The 13,249-nt window shown below is 39.2% G+C and overlaps 1 long non-coding RNA gene across 1 annotated transcript in view; it reads right to left on the bottom strand.

Moving 5' to 3' along the window:
* LOC144019741 (uncharacterized) overlaps positions 1-13,249 on the bottom strand; it is a 119,288-nt gene that overhangs the window by 48,979 nt on the left and 57,060 nt on the right. The window lies entirely within an intron of this gene.

Raw genomic sequence — 13,249 nt, 5'->3', positions numbered from 1 at the left:
ATGTAATTCTGTGAATATAACTTTTTGCGTACCAACATTTATATTATGGCATTGACTTGTGAGACTGATACTGACATCATACTTTTGTGAAAGATGTTTCATGTACACTACCTGTGAAAATTGGAGGTTCTACCTGTGTATAAATGTTGACATGTCAACGAGAGACCGTTTTGTTTATATCTCAACTTCAAACTTCTAATACATTTTTGAAAAGCATATATTTGCCTGTTTGACTACCGCTTGTCCTCTCTTTTGCCCGCCGCCACATCCTGCTTGGAGACGGGGCTAGGCGGTGATGAAAGAGTGTGACGTTTTTGCTGTATGGATTCTGCACTGACGGACCGGGACAAGATCTGAGGTGGACCATTTCCCCAGAGGCATTACTATGGAGAAATCTACATCGACTCACTAGACCGGGGCCTGAGCAAGAGTCACAGCGCTTCATCTCAATAAAATGACTCTGTTGTTTTTGAGCGAATATTGTATAGCACCATACTACTGTATCTGTGAAATGTTGTCCATGTGTCATCCATTGCAGCCTGGTCATCCTGGAAGGGGGATTCTCTCCATCTGTGGCCCCTTCTCAAGGTTTCTCCCTTTTTCCCCAAATGTTTTTTTTTTTAGTTTTTCCTTGCCCGGTTGGAGGGTTAGATCAGGGGATGTCACAACTTGTTTATAGTTAAATAAATGTCTTAACAACTTCACGATAGAATTTGTTTTCTATTCTCCAAGGTTGCGGATTGGATTTATCGATTTCAATGTTCCCATAATTTATTCACTAAGAAATATAAATAGACAAGTGTATGAAATACTTAATCTATCATTGTTGGCATGTCACATCACATTTGAGCAATAACATATCTGAAATTAATCATTTAAAAAAATATGCATACATCTGTGTGCACATAAGTATGCCTTCCAATTTTCACAAATGAAGGTGATTCATGCAATAGGGAACGCTTCATTAATAAAATGTGTAAAAAGTACTGTTGAGCAATTTAGTGGAAACTACACTAGGAATTTGTAAAATATTCATGTTCATGACAGGTCTGACCTGTGCAAAGTTCCATGAGTTTTCACCCATGTTTAGACTCTCAAAAACAATATTTTTCTTTGTAAGCAGTGTATGCTACAGCAACATCGTATGAACAAATAAAAAGCTATCGATCTCAAGATGTAAGTTTTGTAGAAAATATGGCCCCAAAAATGGCTACAAATCCCAAAGTAAATCAAAATGGCAGACTTCCTGTTTGATGTGTGTGCAAAGTTTCATGAGTTTTCGCACATGTTTAGACAAAAAAAAGCAGCATTTTACTTGGCAAACAATGCATCGCTATGGCAACGGCGTGCGACAAAATAAAAACACTTTCGATAACTTTGCATCTTAAACATCTTAAGATGAAACACACCAAGTTAGAAGACGGTAGGATGAATTTTGTAGGAGGAGTTAAAATATGACCCCTAAAAAAGGCCACAAAAAAAGGCTACAAATCCCATCATAAATCAAAATGGCGGACTTCCTGTTTGGTTTAGCACATGGTTCCAAGAGACTTTTTTGTACATCGTGGGCTCTTATGTATGCCTGTAAATTATCATAGCGCTAGGTGAAACGTACATCCGGGAATGCTTCGTTAACGAGGAGTTTTTTAGCTCAAAATGTGATGCCCGGCCCCTGCGGGACTTCCTGTTGGGTTTAGCACATGGCACCAAGAGACTTTTTTGTACATCCTGGGCTGTTACATATGTCTACAATTTTTCGTCGCTCTAGCTGCTTCGTACAACTGGGAATGCTTCATTAAGAAGGATTTTTTTCCTTTGCAAAAAGTGCATGCCACGACAACAGCGTGTGACGAAATAAAAAACTTTCAATAACTTTTCATTTTCAACATCTTAAGATGAATCACACCAAGTTTGAAGATGATCGGATAAACTCTGTAGGAGGAGTTTGTTAAAATATGACCCCTATGAAATGGCCAAAAAAAATGGCAACACATTCCAAAATAAATCAAAATGGCGGACGTCCTGTTAGGTTTAGCATATGGTTCAAAAAGAGTTTTTTGTACCTCGAGGGCTGTTATATACCTCTACAAATTTTGGTAACTCTATGTGAAACGTACAGCCGGGTATGCTTTGTTAAAGAGGAGTTTTTTTTATCTCAAAATGTGATGCCCGGCCCCTGGGGGACTTCCTGTTGGGTTTAGCACAGGGCACCAAGAGACTTTTTTTGTACATCTTGGGCTTTTACATATGTCTACAAATTTTCGTAGCTCTAGCTGCTTCGTACAAATGGGAATGCTTCTTTAAGGATATTTTTTTTCCTTTGCAAACAGTGCATGCCATGACAACAGCGTGCGACGAAATACAAAGCTTTCAAAAACTTTTCATCTTCAACATCTTAATATGAATCACACCAAGTTTGAAGATGATCGGATAAACACTGTAGGAGGAGTTAGTTAAAATAAGACCCCAATGAAATGGCCAAAAAAATGGCAACACGTTCCAAAATAAATCAAAATGGTGGACTTCCTGTTAGGTTTAGCATATGGTTCAAAAAGAGTTTTTTGTAGGTCATAGCCTGCTACATATGTGTACCAATTTTCGTAGCTCTAGATTAAACGTACAACCGGCAATGCTTCGTGAAGTAAGAATTTTTAAACTCTAAATTTGATGCGCCGCCGACGTCATATAGTATATCAAAAACTTTTCATTTTTCACAATGATGTTGTCCCCGGTGTTGAGATGGTACATCCCAAGTTTGAAGTCAATCGGGTTAACCGTGTAGGAGAAGCGGGCAAAAGTATGACCCCTGTAAATGTGCAAAAATTGGCAAAAATTGGACATTTAAATACTCATACCTCACTCTCTGTCTATTTTAGGGTACACACTTCAAAGAGATTTTTGTTCATTGGGATGTGCTACAGGTGCCACACAATTTTCATAGCCGTCGGACAATCGTAGCGGGACAGGTATCCGTTTAACCTATATAGGGGGCGCTAAGGAGCCATTTTTCTGTTATCATGTATGGCGACTTTAAAATATCAAATTTTTCGCCAGGCCTGATGTGCGTGTAAAGTTTGGTGAGTTTTCGGTCACGTTTAGTGTCTCAAAAATGTGATCGTTTGCGGAGAATAATAATAATAATAATAATAATAATAACTAGAGCTGCGAGCAGCTATAAAGGGCCCTCGCAGCCCGGGCCACGTTGGAGTCCTTGCACGTTGGGGTACTTGCACGTTAGGGTACTGGCACGTTGGGGTACTGGCATATTGGAAGCAAAATTTCTTTGAAAATGGCATAATAAACATATACATATGTCTACAATTTTTCGTCGCTCCAGCTGCTTCGTACAACTGGGAATGCTTCATTAAGAAGGATTTTTTTCCTTTGCAAAAAGTGCATGCCACGATAACAGCGTGTGACGAAATAAAAAACTTTCAATAACTTTTCATTTTCAACATCTTAAGATGAATCACACCAAGATTGAAGATGATCGGATAAACTCTGTAGGAGGAGTTTGTTAAAATATGACCCCTATGAAATGGCCAAAAAAAATGGCAACACATTCCAAAGTAAATCAAAATGGCGGACGTCCTGTTAGGTTTAGCATATGGTTCAAAAAGAGTTTTTTGTACCTCGAGGGCTGTTATATACCTCTACAAATTTTGGTAACTCTAGGTGAAACGTACAGCCGGGTATGCTTTGTTAAAGAGGAGTTTTTTTTTAGCTCAAAATGTGATGCCCGGCCCCTGGGGGACTTCCTGTTGGGTTTAGCACAGGGCACCAAGAGACTTTTTTGTACATCTTGGGCTGTTACATATGTCTACAAATTTTCGTAGCTCTAGCTGCTTCGTACAACTGGCAATGCTTCTTTAAGGATTTTTTTTTTCCTTTGCAAACAGTGCATGCCATGACAACAGCGTGCGACGAAATACAAAGCTTTCAATAACTTTTCATCTTCAACATCTTAAGATGAATCACACCAAGTTTGAAGATGATCGGATAAACACTGTAGGAGGAGTTCGTTAAAATAAGGCCCCAATGAAATGGCCAAAAAAATGGCAACACATTCCAAAATAAATCAAAATGGTGGACTTCCTGTTAGGTTTAGCATATGGTTCAAAAAGAGTTTTTTGTAGGTCATAGTCTGTTACATATGTGTACCAATTTTCGTAGCTCTAGATTAAACGTACAACCGGCAATGCCTCGTGAAGTAAGAATTTTTAAACTCTAAATTTGATGCGCCGCCGCCGTCATATAGTATATCAAAAACTTTTCATTTTTCACAATGATGTTGTCCCAGGTGTTGAGATGGTACATCCCAAGTTTGAAGTCAATCGGGTTAACCGTGTAGGAGAAGCGGGCAAAAGTATGACCCCTGTAAATGTGCAAAAATTGGCAAAAATTGGACATTTAAATACTCGTACCTCACTTTCTGTCTATTTTAGGGTACACACTTCAAAGAGGTTTTTGTTCATTGGGATGTGCTACAGGTGCCACACAATTTTCATAGCCGTCGGACAATCGTAGCGGGACAGGATCCGTTTAACCTATGTAGGGGGCGCTAAGGAGCCATTTTTCTGTTATCATGTATGGCGACTTTAAAATATCAAATTTTTCGCCAGGCCTGATGTGCGTGTAAAGTTTGGTGAGTTTTCGGTCACGTTTAGTGTCTCAAAAATGTGATCGTTTGCGGAGAATAATAATAATAATAATAACTAGAGCTGCGAGCAGCTATAAAGGGCCCTCGCAACCCGGGCCACGTTGGGGTACTTGCACGTCGGGGTACTGGCACGTTGGGGTACTGTCAAATAGGACAAGGACCATCTAAAATGTTTTTGACAAGCCTTGTGTGTGCAAAGTTTAATCAAAATGCAAAATATGGTGCGCAATTCCCAAAATAAATTCAAAATGGCGGACTTCCTTTTAGGTTTAGCATACGGCTACAGAATACTTTTTGTAGGTCTTAAGCTAATAGGTATGCCTCCCAGTTTTCACAAATCTAGGTCAAGTCATCTTTAGTTGTGTATCGCTTGAATCATACAATTGGAAATGCTCCATAAAAATGCATAGAGGGCGCTATTGAGCACAACGTTGGGTTACTTGCACGTCGGGGTACTGGCACGTTGGGGTACTGTTACATGGAACAAGGACCATTTAAAATGTTAGTTTTTTCCATGCCTTGTCTGTGCAAAGTTTCATGAAAAAGGCCAAAAATGATGTATAATTCCCAAAATAAAATCAAAATAGCGGTCTTCCTCTTTGGTTTGGCAAATGGCTACATAATACTTTTTTGTAGGTCTAGCATAATCATACAATCGGAAACGCTTCGTAAAAATGTCTAGAGGGCGCTATTTATTGCAAATTGCACAATAAATCTCTGAAAATTCATGTTCATGACAAGTCTGATGTGTTTGCAAAGTTTCATGAGTTTTCATGTGTATAAAAAAAAAAAAGCAGCACTTGACAAACAATGCATTGCTATGGCAACAGCGTGTTACAAAATAAAAAACTTTCGATTACTTTGCATCTTAAACATCTTAAGATGATACACACCAAGTTTGAAGACAGTCGGATAAATTTTGTAGGAGGGGTTCGTTAAAATATGACCCCTGAAAAAGGCCACAAAAAATGGCAACAAATCCCATCATAAATCAAAATGGCAGACTTCCTGTTTGGTTTAGCACATGGTTCCAAGAGACTTTTTTTTTGTACATCATGGGCTCTTATGTATGCCTGCAAATTATCATAGCGCTAGGTGAAACGTACAACCGGGAATGCTTCGTTAAAGAGGAGTTTTTTAGCTCAAAATGTGATGCCCGGCCCCTGGGGGACTTCCTGTTGGGTTTAGCACATGGCACCAAGAGACTTTTTTGTACATCCTGGGCTGTTACATATGTCTACAATTTTTCGTCGCTCTAGCTGCTTCGTACAACTGGGAATGCTTCATTAAGAAGGATTTTTTTCCTTTGCAAAAAGTGCATGCCACGACAACAGCGTGTGATGAAATAAAAAACTTTCAATAACTTTTCATTTTCAACATCTTAAGATGAATCACACCAAGTTTGAAGATGATCGGATAAACTCTGTAGGAGGAGTTTGTTAAAATATGACCCCTATGAAATGGCCAAAAAAAATGGCAACACATTCCAAAGTAAATCAAAATGGCGGACGCCCTGTTAGGTTTAGCATATGGTTCAAAAAGAGTTTTTTGTACCTCGAGGGCCGTTATATACCTCTACAAATGTTGGTAACTCTAGGTGAAACGTACAGCCGGGTATGCTTTGTTAAAGAGGAGTTTTTTAGCTCAAAATGTGATGCCCGGCCCCTGGGGGACTTCCTGTTGGGTTTAGCACAGGGCACCAAGAGACTTTTTTGTACATCTTGGGCTGTTACATATGTCTACAAATTTTCGTAGCTCTAGCTGCTTCGTACAAATGGGAATGCTTCTTTAAGGATATTTTTTTTTCCTTTAAAAACAGTGCATGCCATGACAACAGCGTGCGACGAAATACAAAGCTTTCAATAACTTTTCATCTTCAACATCTTAAGATGAATCACACCAACTTTGAAGATGATCGGATAAACACTGTAGGAGGAGTTCGTTAAAATAAGACCCCAATGAAATGGCCAAAAAAATGGCAACACGTTCCAAAATAAATCAAAATGGTGGACTTCCTGTTAGGTTTAGCATATGGTTCAAAAAGAGTTTTTTGTAGGTCATAGCCTGTTACATATGTGTACCAATTTTCGTAGCTCTAGATTAAACGTACAACCGGCAATGCTTCGTGAAGTAAGAATTTTTAAACTCTAAATTTGATGCGCCGCCGCCGTCATATAGTATATCAAAAACTTTTCATTTTTCACAATGATGTTGTCCCAGGTGTTGAGATGGTACATCCCAAGTTTGAAGTCAATTGGGTTAACCGTGTAGGAGAAGCGGGCAAAAGTATGACCCCTGTAAATGTGCAAAAATTGGCAAAAATTGGACATTTAAATACTCATACCTCACATTCTGTCTATTTTAGGGTACACACTTCAAAGAGGTTTTTGTTCATTGGGATGTGCTACAGGTGCCACACAATTTTCATAGCCGTCGGACAATCGTAGCGGGACAGGGATCCGTTTAACCTATGTAGGGGGCGCTAAGGAGCCATTTTTCTGTTATCATGTATGACGACTTTAAAATATCAAATTTTTCGCCAGGCCTGATGTGCGTGTAAAGTTTGGTGAGTTTTCGGTCACGTTTAGTGTCTCAAAAATGCGATTGTTTGCGGAGAAGAATAATAAGAATAAGAACTAGAGCTGCGAGCAGCTATAAAGGGCCCTCGCAACCCGGGCCACGTTGGGGTACTTGCACGTCGGGGTACTGGCACGTTGGGGTACTGTCAAATAGGACAAGGACCATCTAAAATGTTTTTGACAAGCCTTGTGTGTGCAAAGTTGAATCAAAACGCAAAATATGGTGCGCAATTCCCAAAATAAATTCAAAATGGCGGACTTCCTTTTAGGTTTAGCATACGGCTACAGAATACTTTTTGTAGGTCTTAAGCTAATAGGTATGCCTCCCAGTTTTCACAAATCTAGGTCAAGTCATCTTTAGTTGTGTATCGCTTGAATCATACAATTGGAAATGCTCCATAAAAATGCATAGAGGGCGCTATTGAGCACAACGTTGGGTTACTTGCACGTCAGGGTACTGGCACGTTGGGGTACTGTTACATGGAACAAGGACCATTTAAAATGTTAGTTTTTTCCATGCCTTGTCTGTGCAAAGTTTAATGAAAAAGGCCAAAAATGATGTATAATTCCCCAAAAAAATAAAAATAGCGGACTTCCTCTTTGGTTTGGCAAATGGCTACATAATACTTTTTTGTAGGTCTAGCATAATCATACAATCGGAAATGCTTCATAAAAATGTCTAGAGGGCGCTATTTATTGCAAATTGCACAATAAATCTCTGAAAATTCATGTTCATGACAAGTCTGATGTGTTTGCAAAGTTTCATGAGTTTTCATGTGTATAAAAAAAACAAAAAAAACAGCACTTGACAAACAATGCATTGCTATGGCAACAGCGTGTTACAAAATAAAAAACTTTCGATTACTTTGCATCTTAAACATCTTAAGATGAAACACACCAAGTTTGAAGACAGTCGGATAAATTTTGTAGGAGGGGTTCGTTAAAATATGACCCCTGAAAAAGGCCACAAAAAATGGCAACAAATCCCATCATAAATCAAAATGGCAGACTTCCTGTTTGGTTTAGCACATGGTTCCAAGAGACTTTTTTGTACATTGTGGGCTGTTAAATTTGTCTCCAAATTTTCGTAGCTCGAGCTGCTTCGTATAACTGTGAATGCTTCATTAAGAGGGAATTTTTTCCTTTGCAAACTGTGCATGCCACGGCAATAGCGTGCGACGAAATAAAAAGCTTTCAATAACTTTTCATCTTCAACATTTTAAGATGAATCACACCAAGTTTGGAGATGATCGGATAAACTCTGTAGGAGGAGTTCGTTAAAATAAGACCCCTATGAAATGGCCCAAAAAATGGCAACACGTTCCAAAGTAAATCAAAATGGCGGACTTCCTGTTCGGTTTAGCATATGGTTCAAAAAGAGTTTTTTGTACCTTGAGGGCTGTTACATATGTCTTCAAATTTTGGTCACTCTAGGTGAAACGTACAGCCGGAAATGCTTCATTAAGTAAAAATTTTGAAATGCAAAATTTGATGCCCTGCCTCTGGCGGAATTCCTGTTAGGTTGAGCATATGGCACCAACAGGCTTTTTTGTAGATCATAGTCTGTTACATATGTGTACCAATTTTCGTAGCTCTAGATTAAACGTATAACCGGCAATACTTCAGATGAAACATGCCAAAGAATGAAGACAATCTGATAAGTTTTGTAGAAAATATGAGGCCTATAAAAGGCCCCCAAAAAATGGCTACAAATAGCAAAGTAAATCAAAATGCCGGACTTCCTGTTTGGCTTAGCATATGGTTCTAAAAGACTTTTTTGTACATCGTGGGCTCTTATGTATGCCTCCAAATTATCATAGCGCTAGGTGAAAGGTACAACCGGGAATGCTTCGTTAAAGAGGAGTTTTTTAGCTCAAAAAGTGATGCCCGGCCCCTGGGGGACTTCCTGTTGGGTTTAGCACAAAGCAGCAAGAGACTTTTTTGTACATCGTGGGCTGTTACATATGTCTACAAATTTTCGTAGCTCTAGCTGCTTCGTACAACTGAGAATTCTTCATTAAGAAGAATTTTTTTCCTTTGCAAACAAGTGCATGCCACGACAACAGCGTGCAGCGAAATAAAAAGCTTTCAATAACTTTTCATCTTCAACATCTTAAGATGAATCACACCAAGTTTGAAGATGATCGGATAAACTCTGTAAGAGGAGTTCGTTAAAATAGGACCCCTATGAAATGGCCAAAAAAATGGGAACACGTTCCAAAGTAAATCAAAATGGTGGACTTTCTGTTAGGTTTAGCATATGGTTCAAAAAGAGTTTTTTGTACCTTGAGGGCTGTTACATATGTCTTTAAATTTTGGTAACTCTAGGTGAAACGTACAGCCGGGAATGCTTCATTAAGTAAGAATTTTGAAACTCAAAATTTGATGCCCCGCCTCTGGCGGACTTCCTGTTGGGTTTAGCATATGGCACCAACAGACTTTTTTGTAGGTCATAGTCTGTTACATATGTGTACCAATTTTCGTAGCTCTAGGTTAAACATACAACCGGCAATACTACGTTTAGTAAGAGTTTTGAAACTCTAAATTTGATGCCCCACCGCCGTCATATAGTATGTCGAAAACTTTAGATTTTTTACCATGGTGTTGTCCCAGGTCTTGAGATGGTACATCCCAAGTTTGAAGTCAATTGGATTAACCGTGTAGGAGAAGCAGGCAAAAGTATGACCCCTGTAAATGTGCAAAAATTGGCCAAAATTGGACATTTAAATACTCATATCTCACTTCCTGTCTATTTTAGGGTACACACATCAAAGAGGTTTTTGTTCATCTGGATGTGCTACAGGTGCCACACAATTTTCATAGCCGTCGGACAATCGTAGCGGGCCAGGGATCTGTTTAACCTATGTAGGTGGCGCTATGGAGCCATTTTTCTGTTATCACCTATGGCGACTTTAAAATATCAAATTTTTCGCCAGGCCTGACGTGTGTGTAAAGTTTGGTGAGTTTTCGTTCACGTTTAGTGTCTCAAAAATGTGATTGTTTGCGGAAAAGAATAATAACAAATAACTAGAGCTGCGAGCAGCTATAAAGGGCCCTCGCAACCCGGGCCACGTTGGGGTATTTGCACGTCGGGGTACTGGCATGCTGGGGTACTGTCAAATAGGAAACCATCTAAATTTTAAACGTTTTTGCCATGCTTTGTGTTTGTAAAGTTTCATGGAAAGGCCAAAAATGATGCACAATTAACAAAATAAAATCAAAATGGATTGGCACATGGCTATATAGAATACTTTTTGAATATATTAGGCATGCCTGCCAATATTCACACATCTAGCTGAATCATATAATCGGAAAGACTTCATAAAAATGTCTAGAGGGCGCTATTGAAGCATTTATTGCAAATTTAATAAGAAATCTCTAAAATATTCATGCTTATGACAAGCCTGATGTGTGTGTAAAGTTTCATGAGTTTTTGCACATGTTTAGACCAAAAAAAAAAGCAGCATTTTACTTGGCAAACAATGCATCGCCATGAAACGGTGTGGGACAAAATAAATAACTTTCGATAACTTTGTATCTTAAACATCTTAAGATGAAGCACACCAAGTTTGAAGACAGTCGGATAAATTTTGTAGGAGGAATTCGTTAAAATATGACCCCTAAAAAAGGCCACAAAAAATGGCTACAAATCCCAACGTAAATCAAAATGGCGGACTTCCTGTTTGTTTTGGAAGATGGTTCCAAGAGACTATTTTGTACATCGTGGGCTCTTATGTATGCCTCTAAATTATCATAGCGCTAGGTGAAACGTACAACCGGGAATGCTTCGTTAAAGAGGAGTTTTTTACCTCAAAATGTGATGACCGGCCCTTACGGGACTTCCTGTTGGGTTTAGCACATGGCACCAATAGACTTTTTTGTACATTGTGGGCTGTTAAATTTGTCTCCAAATTTTCGTAGCTCGAGCTGCTTCGTATAACTGTGAATGCTTCATTAAGAGGGAATTTTTTCCTTTGCAAACTGTGCATGCCACAGCAATAGCGTGCGACGAAATAAAAAGCTTTCAATAACTTTTCATCTTCAACATTTTAAGATGAATCACACCAAGTTTGGAGATGATCGGATAAACTCTGTAGGAGGAGTTCGTTAAAATAAGACCCCTATGAAATGGCCCAAAAAATGGCAACACGTTCCAAAGTAAATCAAAATGGCGGACTTCCTGTTCGGTTTAGCATATGGTTCAAAAAGAGTTTTTTGTACCTTGAGGGCTGTTACATATGTCTTCAAATGTTGGTAACTCTAGGTGAAATGTACAGCCGGGAATGCTTCATTAAATAAGAATTTTGAAACACAAAATTTGATGCCTCGCCTCTGGCGGACTTCCTGTTAGGTTTAGCATATGGTTCAAAAAGAGTTTTTTGTAGATCATAGTCTGTTACATATGTGTACCAATTTTCGTGGCTCTCAATTAAACGTACCACGGCAATGCTTTGTTAAGTAAGAATTTTGAAACTGTAAATTTGATGCCCCGCCACCGTCATATAGTATGTCAAAAACTTTAGATTTTTTACCATGATGTTGTCCCAGGTGTTGAGATGGTACAGCCCAAGTTTGAAGTCAATCGGGTTAACCGTGTAGGAGAAGCGGGCAAAAGTATGACCCCTGTAAATGTGCAAAAATGGGCCAAAATTGGACATTCAAATACTCATACCTCACTTCCTGTCTATTTTAGGGTACACATATCAAAGAGGTTTTTGTTCATCTGGATGTGCTACAGGTGCCACACAATTTTCGTAGCCATAGGACAATCGTAGCGGGACAGGGATCCGTTAAACCTATGTAGGTGGCGCTACAGAGCCATTTTTCATGTATCATGTATGGCGACTTTAAAATATCAAATTTTTCGCCAGGCCCGATCTCCGTGTAAAGTTTGGTGAGTTTTCGTTCATGTTTAGTGCCTCAAAAATGTGGTTGTTTGCGGAAAAGAATAATAACAAAGAAAAAGAAGAAGAAGAATAATAATAAGAATTCCTTCAGGAACAATAGGGACCTCGCAGCGGTCGCTGCTCGGGCCCTAAAAAGAAGAAGAATAATAAGAATTCCTTGAAAAACAATAGGGACCTCGCAGCGGTCGCTGCTCGGGCCCTAATAATAATAAGAAGAAGAATTCCTACAAAAACAATAGGGCCTCGCAGCGGCACCGCCGCCGCCGCTGCTCGGGCCCTAATAAGAAGAATTCCTACAAAAACAATAGGGCCTCGCAGCGGCACCGCCGCCGCCGCTGCTCGGGCCCTCATAATAATAATAACTAGAGCTGCGAGCAGCTATAAAGGGCCCTCGCAACCCGGGCCACGTTGGGGTACTTGCACGTCGGGGTACTGGCACGTTGGGGTACTGTCAAATAGGACAAGGACAATCTAAAATGTTTTTGACAAGCCTTGTGTGTGCAAAGTTTAATCAAAACGCAAAATATGGTGCGCAATTCCCAAAATAAATTCAAAATGGCGGACTTCCTTTTAGGTTTAGCATACGGCTACAGAATACTTTTTGTAGGTCTTAAGCTAATAGGTATGCCTCCCAGTTTTCACAAATCTAGGTCAAGTCATCTTTAGTTGTGTATCGCTTGAATCATACAATTGGAAATGCTCCATAAAAATGCATAGAGGGCGCTATTGAGCACAACGTTGGGTTACTTGCACGTCAGGGTACTGGCACGTTGGGGTACTGTTACATGGAACAAGGACCATTTAAAATGTTAGTTTTTTCAATGCCTTGTCTGTGCAAAGTTTAATGAAAGAGGCCAAAAATGATGTATAATTCCCAAAATAAAATCAAAATAGCGGACTTCCTCTTTGGTTTGGCAAATGGCTACATAATACTTTTTTGTAGGTATTAGGCTGATAGGGGTCTGTCCTAATTTTCACAAATCTAGCAGAATCATACAATCGGAAATACTTCATAAAAAATGTCTAGAGGGCGCTATTTATTGCAAATTGCACAATAAATCTCTAAAAATTCATGTTCATGACAAGTCTGATGTGTTTGCAAA

Source organism: Festucalex cinctus, chromosome 5, assembly GCF_051991245.1.
Source record: "Festucalex cinctus isolate MCC-2025b chromosome 5, RoL_Fcin_1.0, whole genome shotgun sequence".
Lineage (NCBI taxonomy): Eukaryota > Metazoa > Chordata > Actinopteri > Syngnathiformes > Syngnathidae > Festucalex > Festucalex cinctus.
This window is presented reverse-complemented; position numbering and strand designations above follow the sequence as displayed.